Here is a 13176-nt window from a genome sequence, read left to right as displayed (position 1 = left end):
TATTCAATATCTTGTAATAAACTATAATGGAAAAGACTATATATATATATATATATATATATATATATATATACACACACACACACACATATCTATATATATCTGAATGACTTTGCCATACACCAGAAACTACCACAACATTGTAAATCAGCTATACTTCAATTTTAAAAAGTAAATTAAAAAAAGATTAAAATGAGTTCTTAAAAATCTCAACTTGACCAGATATAAAACAATTTTAAAACCTCTAAAGATATACTGAGAAAAAACAGGCTTTAAAAAAACCCACATTTGTCATTAACCAGAAAGAGACATCTTTAGATAAACATAAGAAAAGCCATAAGCTGCACAGATATTGCAGATGGTTCTAGCTATCCAGTCAACAGGCAAAGAGCAAGCACTTATGGTCCTCTCCCATTTTCGTTCATTCTTATTGCTGGAACTTCATACTCATTTCCCCTCCTCGGATGACTAAATCTGGTAATGGTAGAGATGGTAAGCCCCATTTTCTCAGCCATGGCCTGCTCAGCCTCAGGAGCAGTCAAACTCTCAGCTGCTTTTGGCTCTTTGCCACCTTGCCGTAGTGGGTTTTCTGGGCGTCTTCTGTGGAATAGATGTTGAGGTGTCTGCTGACCTGGGGTCTCCTCTTCTTGATTTCCTTTATCTTCTTCATTGCTCTCCTCTGTAGGCTGTCTTCTGCGAGAAGAGCCCCTGCAGAATCACCGTCAATAACCTGATACGTGTTCTGTCTCACGGGTCTACCTTGTTCTGCTACACTCTAGTTCTCAGCACCCTCCTCCCTTCTCCCTGCACAGGGCTACTGTGTGGGGTGCCCATAGCGTCTCTGTAGGGTGCCTGCGGTAGGGATGGTGCTGCTGGGCCCGGCCTTCCGGAGCCCTCTTCAATCCCTTTCTTTCCACTCTCACTCTGCTGAAAATTCTGCTGGCAACCATGTGGCGGACCCCTACCACACGTGTAGGGTCTATAAGCACTGTTTACGCTCTGCTACTGCCTTGCTCTGGAGCTCCACCAGGACCTGTAACATCTGCTGCTTCTGCATCCTTTTCCCCTTCAACAACATCAAACTCCAGTCTCTCCACATCTTACACTGCAACGGTAATTCCTGGGATTTCCTTTCTGGCATTCTGGTGTGCAAAAACATCTTCCTGTTGATGAAACCATATCTGTTTCTTATATTGAGCTTTTTTTACTTTTCCCAAAACCCTCATTGTGATGACTTTCTTGGTGCCTCCTAGATGAGGCTGCTGGGGCCACTGCTCCCTTCACCCACTGCTCCAGGTGCGGGGTTTGGTATGGGCATCACTGAGAGCCAGACTGTGCGGTGCTGGGTCTCGCCTGGCTGCTCGTGGGTGTGGTGATGGTGACTGGGTCCAGCTGTAGCAGCTGTGGCTCCTCCGGAGTGTGATAGTAACTAAGATGGTGGTGGCAGTGGTGCAGCTCAGGACTCTCTGAACGGGACATCCTTCCTGATGTGGTAGAGAATATCTATAAAATGACAAAAAAGAAAATGATGCCTGATATAACAATTGCAGTCTGACATTGTAGTAGAGATCCTCCCCAGTGCATTAAGGTAAGAAAAATAAATGCAAGGTACAAAGATCATAAATGAAGAAATAAGACTGCCACAGTTCACTGGTGAAATTATTGTGTACCTAGAAAATCTGGAAAAATCTACAATTAAACTATTAGCATTAATAAGAAACTTTAGGGCTTCCCTGGTGGCACATTGGTTGAGAATCTGCCTGCCAATGCAGGGGACACGGGTTCGAGCCCTGGTCTGGGAAGATCGCACATGCCACGGAGCAACTAGGCCCGTGAGCCACAACTACTGAGCCTGCGCATCTGGAGCCTGTGCTCTGCAACACGAGAGGCCACGATAGTAAGAGGCCCGCGTACCGCGATGAAGAGTGGCCCCTGCTTGCCACAACTAGAGAAAGCCCTCTCACAGAAACGAAGACCCATCACAGCCAAAAATAAATAAATTAATTAATTAATTAATTACTAATAAAACAAAGAAACTTTAGTACATTAGCTGGGTACAAAGCTAATATTTTTTTAAACAATGATATTCTTGTGTATCAGCCACTAAGAGAAAATTTGTGAAAGATCCTTTTTATTACAGCATCAAAAAATATCAAGTACCTAGGAATCCTGCTATCTTCCATCAAGCCAGATGTTAAAGAGTTTTGCAAAAATGTAAAACAATGTCAGCAATCTCTGTGCATTGAATCTTTGAATAAACTTTGGGAGAATTAACATCTTTACAATATTGAGCCTTCTAATGAATGTGGTATATTTCTCCATCTATTTGTCTTATTCAATGTCCTTCTATGAAGTTACAGAGTTTTCCTTGTAGAAGTTTTGCCCTTCTTAAATATTTCCTATATATTTGATATTTTTTCAATGCTACATAGAATATTAAAAAGATATTTACTCAAGAATCAAGGTTTAATACAATTAGTAATTTTTCCTACTTATACAGGGCATTCTTAAAGGGAACTGGCTTTTTTTTTCAACTGTGGTACCTTGTGATGAATAATACAATGACTACTAGTGCAGTATAGTGCCACTACCTTGATTCATGTTAAGTAGTTTTACCACCATTGCTTTTGTACTATTGGTGCAAATGTAAACTCAGTGAGAAAAAGCAAATCACGTCTTATAAAAAGTTTTGACCTCATGAACCCCTGAAAAGGTCTTAGAGCACCCTAGGAGTAGCAGACTGCCCTGCTGTAGAAAAATGCCTGCTCATGCGCACCAGGAAACACCTATAGGAATATTTGCAGAGAATTGTTTACAGTGGCCCCAAATTGGAAATAACCCCAAAGTCTTTCAACTGTATAATGAATAAATTATACTCATCAATGGAATACTATATAGCATTGAAAATGAAATAGCTACAGCTACCTGAAACAGTATGCAATGATACCATGCCCAAGGCAGCTAAACTGGTGGCACCTGGAGGGCACATTAGAGATCTCAGAGATTGTGAGGAGAGAGAGTGGCCTTTATTATCCTTAGATCCAAGCAAGAGCCAAGGTTCCAGAGGAATAGATTTTCATTTCCTCAGGCCTGGGAAGAAGTTGGGTATTTTTGTGGTTTTTGGAAAAGTGGGAGGAACTTAGCCAGCAGAAGGCTGTGAACTGCTTGAAGAGAGGCTTTTTTTTAATTAATTTTTATTGGAGTATAGTTAATTTACAATGTTGTGTTAGTTTCTGCTGTACAGCAAAGTGAATCAGTTATATGTATACATATATCCACTCTTTTTAAGATTCCTTTCCCATATAGGTCATTACAGAGTATTGAGTAGAGTTCCCTGTACTAACAGTTGGTCCTTATTAGTTATCTATTTCATATTTGTAGTGTGTATATGTCAATCCCAATCTCCCTATTTATCCCAGATGTAGAAAACAAATTTATGGTTATCAAGGGAGAAAGGGGGATAAAGAGAGGCTTTAACTGCCTGCATTGTGCGATTCTAGAAAGGAGGATCTGCCTGATCCTGCTACTTATAGTGGTCCAGGAAGGGAACTGCACAGGTGGAATTTCCCCAAGTACCTTCTGTTGGTAGACCTAAGAGCAGGGAAATATTCTTCTAGAAAATCAACAGAGGGGTGATAGTTGCCAGTTCAATCATCTCTTGTTCATAAAAGCAAAAATCATTGTATGTTCTATCATCTGTCTTTCTGACACCGCTAGAAGAAATGCAAACAACCTGCTCTATATGGGGCTGAAGGGATCACAAACCATAAAAAGGCAAAGCAAAATTACAAATCACTTCAGGGAACTCTAGAATCTTAAGGCGGAATGACTAAATAGGAGGTGTAGAGCAGGTGGTTCCCACTGAAGGAGGGCTGTTGGAAGAGCATATGAGAATATTAATTTTAAAAGGTGGGAGGACTCTCAAAAAAGATGCAGTTTCAGCACCAAGGGACTTTCAGAAGCTGAAAACAAAACAAAACCTCTATATTTAATAGATAAAATAGGTAAACTGAGAAACAAGATAGTTACAATTGAGAATCACATTGGAGATCTAGAAAATCAAGAGAAATGCCTCATAAAAGCAAGCCAAGGCACAAAACAAAATAAAAAAAGGAAAAGATAATCAAATTGGATAAAGATCCAAGAAACATAATAAGCAAAGAATAGGATATCTGGAAGGAAAGAGGGGGAACAAATGGAAAACACTGTTTCTCCTGAGTTCCAGATAGACTTGAAATTGAAGATTGAAATGACATTTAAAAAACACTAAGTGAGAACTGATGAAAATAAACACACACCTAGAAATATCCTAGTGAAATTCCTAAATTATGATATTGAATCTTCTCAAAGGGTAAAGACAAAAATATTGAAAGCTATCAAACAGAAAGCAGGGGGAAGGGAGAAGAAGGAAACACACATGAAAGAGAATCAGACTAACCTTGGATTTCTCATCTGCAATGATGCAATTAGAAGGCAGCAGAATTATATCAATAGCTACAATATAGACCACTAGGGCTCATCTTGGGAGAAAGGCTGTGCAAGATTATGACAATAATGAGAACAGAATTTTGATGTAAATGATCAGTGTAATTCTGACTGTTAGGAATGGGAAGGTAATCAACAAGATAATCAGAAAGCATAATAAAACATCACAATTAATGAGAGGAAAAGAGAATAAGCAGAAATTAAACCAAGGAAAATATAGTGGATATCTCTTTTTTAATTGAAGTACAGTTGATTTGCAATATTATATTAGTTTCAGGTGTATAACATAGTGATTCAATATTTTTATAGATTATATTCCATTTAAAATTATAAAATTCTGGTTATATTCCATGCGCTATACAATATATCCTGTAGCTTATTTATTTTATGCATAGTAGTTTGTACTTCTTTATCCCCTACCCCTATCTTGGTCCTCCTCCTTTCCCTCTCCCCACTGGTAGCCACTAGCTTGTTCTCTATATCCGTGAGTCTGTTTTTGTTTTGTTATATTCATTATTTGATTATTTTTTAGACTCTATATATAGGTGACACCATACAGTATTTGTATTTCTCTGTCTGACTTACTTCAGTAAGCAAAATACCCTCCAGGTCCATCAGTGCTGTTGTAAATGGCAAATTTTCTTTTTTTGTGGCTGAGTAATATTCCATTAGATAGATAGACAGATAGATATACAGATCTAGATCTAGATCTAGATCTATCACATCTTCTTTATCCATTCCTTCAGTTGCTTCCACATCTTGGCTATTGTAAATAATGCTGCTATGAACATTGGGGTACATGTATCTTTTCGAATTAGTGTTTTTATTTTCTTCAGATATGTACCCAGGAGTGGAATTTCTGGATCATATGGTAGTTCTATTTTAGTTTTTTGACGAATTTCAATACTGTTTTCCATGGTAGCCGAACCAATTTACATACGCAGCCATAGTGTACTAGGGTCCCCTTTTCTCCCCATCCTCATCAACATTTGTTACTTGTGGTCTTTTTAAAGATAGCCATTCTGACAGGTGTGAGGTGATATATTATTGTGGTTTGGATTTGCATGTGCCTGATGATTAGCAAAGTTGAGCATCTTTTCATCTGCCTGTTTGGCCATCTATATGTCTTCTTTGGAAAAATATCTATTCGGGTCTTCTCATACAGACTGTGTGTTTTGGAAACAATTTTTTTTTGTACTTAGTATTGATTAATTAACTCGATGTTGATATGTTACACTTAAGCTAAAAAAACAAATTCTACTTATTTTTAGACAAAATTGTTCTTCTCTATAGACTTTCTCCATAGAGTTCTGTATACGCTATCCTATATAAAAGTGAAAATGAAGGTTATCTTGAACTCAAGGTGGTAATAACATGTCTCAGTATATTTTCATCAGTTGCTTCCCATCTTAATTTAGATTGATATTGATTCAAGAAGATTTTATTTAGAAACATTTTCAAAGATGATGATTAATCCATATGTTTTCACTTTCTTTTTTTTTAAGTTTTCAATAGTATTTTTTAACATCTTTATTGGAGTATAATTGCTTTACAATGGTGTGTTAGTTTCTGCTTTATAACAAAGTGAATCAGTTATACATATACATATGTCCCCATATCTCTTCCCTCTTGCGTCTCCCTCCCTCCCAAACCTCCCTATCCCACCCCTCTAGGTGGTCACAAAGGCCCGAGCTGATCTCCCTGTGCTATGCGGCTGCTTCCCACTAGCTATCTAGTTTAGGTTTGGTAGTGTATATATATCCATGCCACTCTCTCACTTTGTCACAGCTTACCCTTCCCCCTCCTCATATCCTCAAGTCCACTCTCTAGTAGGTCTGTGTCTTTATTCCCGTCTTTATTCCCCCTAGGTTCTTCATGACGTTTTTTTTTCTTTCTTTCTTAGATTCCATATATATGTGTTAGCATATGGTATTTGTTTTTCTCTTTCTGACTTACTTCACTCTGTATGACAGACTCTAGGTCCATCCACCTCACTACAAATAACTCAATTTCGTTTCTTTTTATGGCTGAGTAATATTCCATTGTATATATATATATATATATGCCACATCTTCTTTATCCACTCATCTGTTGATGGATAATTTCTTACTGCCTTTAGAATTCTTTATTTATCTTTAACTTCTGCCATTTTAATTACGATATGTCTTGGGTTCATCTTGTTTGGAACTCTCTGTGGTTCCTGTATATCTGTTTCCTTCCTCAGATTCAGGAACTTTTCAGCCATAATTTCATCAAATACATTTTCAATCCCTTTCTCTCTCTCTTTGCCTTCTGAGACACCTATAATGCAGATGTGAGTACATTTAATGTTGTTCCAGAGATTCCTTGACCTATTCTCATTCTCTTCATTTGTTTTTCTTTTTGCTGCTCTGCTGGGTGACTTCCATTATTCTAACTTCCAGATCACTTATGCATTCTTCTGTATCTCCAGTCTGCTGTTTATTTCCTCCTAGTGTGTTTTTCATTTCAGGTATTATATTTTTCTGTTCTGACTCATTCTTTTTCATATTTTCTAGTTCCCTGTTAAAATTATCACTGTGTTCATCTATTCTTTTCCTTAGTTCAATTAGCATTCTTATTATTAATGCTTTGAAATCTTTATCTGGTAAATTATTTATCTCTGTTTCATTAGTTGTTTTATCAGGGTCTTTTTCTTGTTCTCTCATTTGGAACAAATTCCTCTGTGTTCTCATTTTGCTTAACTTTCTCTGTCTTTATTAAATTAGGTGAAACCATTATCTATCCTTGTCTTGAAGGGGTGTCCTTATGTGGGAGCATCCCTATGTGGTCTATATGTGCACAGTGGCTTTAGTGGGAGAGCTGGATCTGAAGTGACCAAAGGTCACATCTTCACCCAGGGTGTGCTGTCAGCTATCACTTTGTTGGGAGGTGTGGCTGGAGATGGAGGGGCTGGAGTCAGAGTCAAGTGTAAGCCAGAGCTTCTCCCTAGTGTGGAGCTGTGCTGAAGCCAGAGGTGCTTGAGTGGGTGCTCAGAGTGGGCTGGGACTCATGCTGGGGCAGTTATGAGAAACTGGCCAGATCCCTGAGCTGTTTCAGTCTCCTTCCTCCACCTCATCCCCAGAAGTAGGCAAGTATGTGTGCACTCTTCACAAGCAGAGTGTAGGTTTCCTACAGCCCCTCCTGTAAGTCCCTGGTTTGCAAACAAGCCAAAGGGACTTACCTTCCTGGTGTCAGACCTGAGCGCTGGGGTGCCCATTATGTGCTTCAAACAACTCACTCATTAGGGAAAATCTCTCAGCCCATGTAATCCCCCTCCTTCCACTGTGGACACAGGTCCTGACCTGATATATATATATATATATATATATATATATATATGATAGATAGATAAACAGAATTAATATGCATATTAGTTCACGCAATTATGGAGGCTGGGAAGTCCCACGATCTGTCATCTGCAAGCTGGAGACCCAGGAAAGCCAGTGCTAAAATTCAGTCCAAGTTTGAAGGCCTGAGAACCAGGGGAACCAATGTTGTAAATTGTAGTCAGAGGGCCAGAGAAGATGAGATGAGATGTCCAGTGAATTTGGACAAAAAAGGATGAATTCTTCCCTCCTCTGCCTGTTGTTCTATTCAGGCTCTCAACAGATTGGATAATGCCCCACACTAGGGATGGTAATCTACTTAGTCCACTGATTCAAACACTAATCTCATTCACAAACACCCTCACAGACACACCTAGAAGTAATGTTTAATCTGAGCACTCTATGGCCAATCAAATTGACACATAAAATTAATCATCACAGCAGCCAAATCATAAATTTTTAAGCCCTTCTAAAAAGAAGAAATATTAATAAAAACAGTGGAAGATTTTAATACATTTCTTGTAAATCTGACAAATCAAGTAGAGAAAAAGTAACAAGGATAAAACCCTAGCAATATAACAACTAACTGAAAGTAAGGTACAATTTTGTGTTTATGATTTCAGATACAATTGTTACTTTCTTAAATAATGACTACATTTAAATTATAAGTAGGAAGTAATTGGAAAGAAAATATTATGTATCAAAACTTATCCAACAGGGCTAAATCTACTCACAGAAATTTTAATGGTCTTAAATTTCCCCTTTTATTATTAATTAAATTAAAAATAAATCAACTAAGTACTCAACTAATAAAATTAGAGGATATGATAACAAAATAAACCAAAAATGTGTAGAAAAATAATTAATAAAGATACATGTTTAAATTAATGTAACGGAAAACAACAACAAAAAATTAGGAGAGTAAACAAAGCCAAAAGCTATTTTCTGAGAAAAAAATTATAAAAGAATCCCTGCATAGTTGATTAAAGACAAAAGAGAAAAAGCAAAAGTACACAATACTGGGGGAAAAAGAGGGATATAAATAACCACAAATATGCAATATATACAATAAATGAATATTATGTGCAACATAGTTGAAACTCTAAAGGAAACTAATTTTTCTAGACAAATAGCACCTCCAAAACTGGCCCAAAGAAAGAAAGAAAATCTGGACAGACAATGACTGTCTAAGAAATTGGAAAGATAGCTAAAGATGTACCATTATAATTGACCTCATATCCAGATGTGTTTATAGGCAAGTTCTAGCTAACCCTTAAAAAATTGATCATTTCTATGTTATTTAAAATATTCCAGACCATTGAAAAAGTGGAAAGCTATCTAACTTATTTCATGAATAATAAAGCTGGTTGAACTTAATAACAAAATCTCACATAGTGCAAAATATTAAAATATTGACTAATTTTACCATGAAGAAAGATATAAAGGTTATAAACATAATAATAGCAAATAAGATCTCTCAATGATATGAAAAGATTCAGTATAGCAAAACCAAGCAGGGACTATTCCAGCTATTCCAGGAATATTAATATAGGTTCAACATCAAGAAATCTATTAATTTATGACTTCAACCAATCAGAAGAGAAAAACCAAGTGGTTATAACAACAGATTTTGAAAAGGCATTTGATAAATGTTCACATCTATTCTTAATTAAAGTGCTCAGTAAAATAGGAATAAAAGAACTCAACCGAATGTAATAAAGAATATTTTCCTGAAAGCAATAGCAAATTAGTAGTTATCTTATTGGATCTGGAGGAGGGAAAGAAATAGTCTAGAGAAGGAGCAGGTAGAGCCAACCATATTGCAGCCAACAGGTTGCAGTTCTTAAGTGGGTGGTGGGTTCACAGGTATTCATTTTACTATTATGCTTTTACATATATGTCATGCATTTCACATATTATTTTCTACATAATAAGGATATCTAAAACAATAATGAACTTTATACTAAACAGTGAAATTTTAAGCTTTTTCCATTAATATCAGGAACAGGCAGGACTATCACCAAGATTAAGTATTATTTGGGAGAGTCTAGCTAATGTCCCCCAAATTAATTAATCCATATAAAAAGTAGAAGAGCCAAAATTATCTTTATTTGAAATTGTGATGCTCTTATAGCTTGAACGTTCAAGGGACCCCATTAAAAAAAATAAAAACTTCTATAATTGATAACTTGGTATGGTGATAGATAAAAGATAAATATATAAAAATCACTTCCCTTTTTTGTACTCAAAAATAATCAGTGAAAAATAAAAATGGAAAGAAAATCCCATTTCCAAAAGGGACAAAAACTGTAAAATATTGAGGAATACAATTTATAAGAAAAGCATAGAAACTTTAAAATACTAAACTCCAATGGCCATATAGGGAAACAGAAAAAGATGGAATATTTAACTATACAAAAAAAATTTTTTAGTTCATGGCAAAAGACATCATAAGAAAATTGAAAAGAAAATAATATAGGGGAAATATTTAAAATTATATATTTAAGAGATAATACCTTTAATATACAAAGAGATCTTACAAATTGGTAAGACAGACCAACAGCCCAGTAGGCAAATGGGCAAATGATAGGAACTGATAATTCACAGAAGAGAAAATCCAAATGGCCAATAAACTTTCAACCTCATTGTGTTATGGAAATGCAAATTAAAGCAGGTATCAAATACCACTTCTACCCATTAGATCTGCAAAATATAAATTTAAAGAATATTGATTTCAAATAAACTGCCTGATTCAAATCTCAAGTTACTGCGTAAACATTGGCAAGTTACTTTTGGCCTCTTTGTGCCTAAATATCTTCATCTTTAAAATAAAGGTAGTAATCATACCTACCTCGCAGGGTTGTTGTGAGAAAGAAATGAGCATTTAGATCAAGTAAAGCTTAGAACAGAGCCTTGCACAGAATAAGCAGCCAACATTAGCTCTCATTACTATTGTAACAAGTGGGCAGGTGGAGCAATGAGCCCTTAATTCATTGCTGGTGGGGCTATGAATTTCTACTAGCATTTTAGAAAGTCAACTGGCAATATATTTTAAAATATAAAATATAAAAAACTATAAAAATATATAAAATATAAAAAATATAAAAAAGTATAAAATAAAAAATATTTTAAAATATACTTACATGGGCAGTGAGGGCAGGGGTTATCTGGAAAGGGACACAAAGGAAATTTCTGGAATGATGATAATGTTCTATATTTTGATAGAAATTTGGATTACACTAGTGCTTACATTTATCAAACCTCCAATGTATACTTAAGATTTGAGCATTTTATTACATGTGAATTTTACATAAAACTATAAACAAATATAGAACTCAAGGATATGCTCGCTGAAGTATTTAGAAGGATATGGACAGATGTTTGAAATTTACTTTGAAATGTATCAAAAAATAAGTTGGTGTTATGGGTTGAATTTTGTCCCACCAAAATTCAGGTATTGAAGTCCTAACCTCCAGCACCTCAAAATGTAACCTTATTTGAAGATAGTGTCTTTACAGAGGTAACCAAATTAAAATGAGGTCAGTAGGTAACCAAATTAAAATGAGGTCAGTCATTCGGATGGGTCCTGAGCCAATATGACTGATGTCTTTAAAAGAGGCGGGGCAGGGGTAGGGAGGATTTGTACTTGGAAACAGACCTGCATTGAGGGAAGGCAATGTGAAGAGATACAGAGAGAAGATGGCCAAGGAGAGAGGTCTGGAACAGATTTTTCTCTCAGAGGAACCAACCCTGCCAACACCTTGATTTTAGACTTCCAGCTTCCAGAACTGTGAGACAATGAATTTCTGTTGTTTAAGCGACCCCATCTGTGGTACTTTATTAGCACAGGCCTGGGATACAATTTGTTTGATGGATGGTTAGAGGCTTGGATAAATAGACAGATACATAATAAAATAAGTACAGTAAAATGTTAATGAGAGGTGGAATCGAGGTGCTGAATTTATGAATGTTCACTGTAAAATTATGTCAAGTGTGCTGCATGTTTGAAATTTTTTAAATGTTAGGAGAAAAAAAGAGCATTATAAAAATATTCACTTAGAACAAAGATAAGTCAACTCCGTTTCGAATAGTAGTTCCATTCCTAGAAGTTCCATGACTAGATAATTCCACAGAAAAGATCAAATCGCTTTAGATGAGCAATTACCACAGTAACAATGGCATTTAAAACACACATACAGCTGATTCACTTTGTTATAAAGCAGAAATGAACACACCATTGTAAAGCAATTATACTCCAATAAAGATGTTAAAAATAAATAAATAAATAAAAAAGAGTGGCAAAAAAACCCACCACACATACACACACACACACACACACACACACACACACACACACATCCCTACATGTGGACTCAGAAATTCCACCTTGGGGACTCTTATAAAAATAAAATGCCCACATATAAGTACATATTTACTTATTTCACTACAAATGGTGGTCCATCTGTGCAATACTATGTTGCTGTTATTTAAATGAGGTAAATCTATGTTGTTTTCCACTTTTAGCCTTTTCTGCCTTATGCTGCAGGGATGAAATGTGCTCATCCCCTTCTCCTGACAGCTGAACAACAATGGGAATAAAAACTGAGCTGGAGTGTAGGTCTAGTGAAGAAACTGGTATTTGTTCATTGAGAATCTGGGTCTCAGGGGCCCAGCAGAACGAGAAACAGCAGGTGGGTAAGTGAGTACACAGATTCTAGAGCCAGAATAACCTGGGTTTGGAAATTTTGGATGTTCTGTTGCCTGTGAGGTTGGGCAGATGCCTCACCCTATATAAAAGATGTCTGTTGTAAAATGGAAAAACTGTAAAATGGGAATAATGATATTTTCCTCCTAGGTTTGATGAGAGGAGTAAATGCAGTGATGTGTGTAAGATACATACCACAGATACTCAAGAGTGACAGCTGTCATTATCGACATCCTTGTGTACGTATCCACTCATAGCAGGGGCGCAGCAAAGGTGACCATAGTCATCATGATTGCAGTGTTTTCCCAGTCTTCCCTGAAGATGAAAAGAGAGCAAGAAACTTGCTTCTGCCCTCCTAGCTCTCTGCTCCACAACCCCAGACGCTCCTTCTGTTTCTTCTTTTATTATCTCTGCATGCCGCTGAAGAGTGTGGTCCTTAGACAACTTGAATGGCAGGAAGCCAAGGGAAGAACCATCACAACAGTGTCCTGGTAATAACTGTCTTGATTCACTTATGCAAATGGCCCGAGTGTGCCCTGTGCCAATGAACACATCAGGATTTGCAGACCAAGTTTAGGGATCTGGTTCAGGGCTAGGTTCTGATTGGGGTGTGTGTGTGTGTGTGTGTGTGTGTGTGTG

The 13176-nt window shown here is 36.7% G+C and overlaps 1 pseudogene; it reads right to left on the bottom strand.

Moving 5' to 3' along the window:
- Window positions 1-398: 398 nt before the first annotated feature.
- LOC132429373 (Y-box-binding protein 1 pseudogene) lies at window positions 399-1226 on the bottom strand (annotated as a pseudogene).
- Between the last annotated feature and the right edge of the window lie 11950 nt (window positions 1227-13176).

The sequence above is a fragment of the Delphinus delphis genome, chromosome 8, assembly GCF_949987515.2.
Source record: "Delphinus delphis chromosome 8, mDelDel1.2, whole genome shotgun sequence".
Taxonomy (NCBI): Eukaryota; Metazoa; Chordata; class Mammalia; order Artiodactyla; family Delphinidae; genus Delphinus; species Delphinus delphis.
This window is presented reverse-complemented; position numbering and strand designations above follow the sequence as displayed.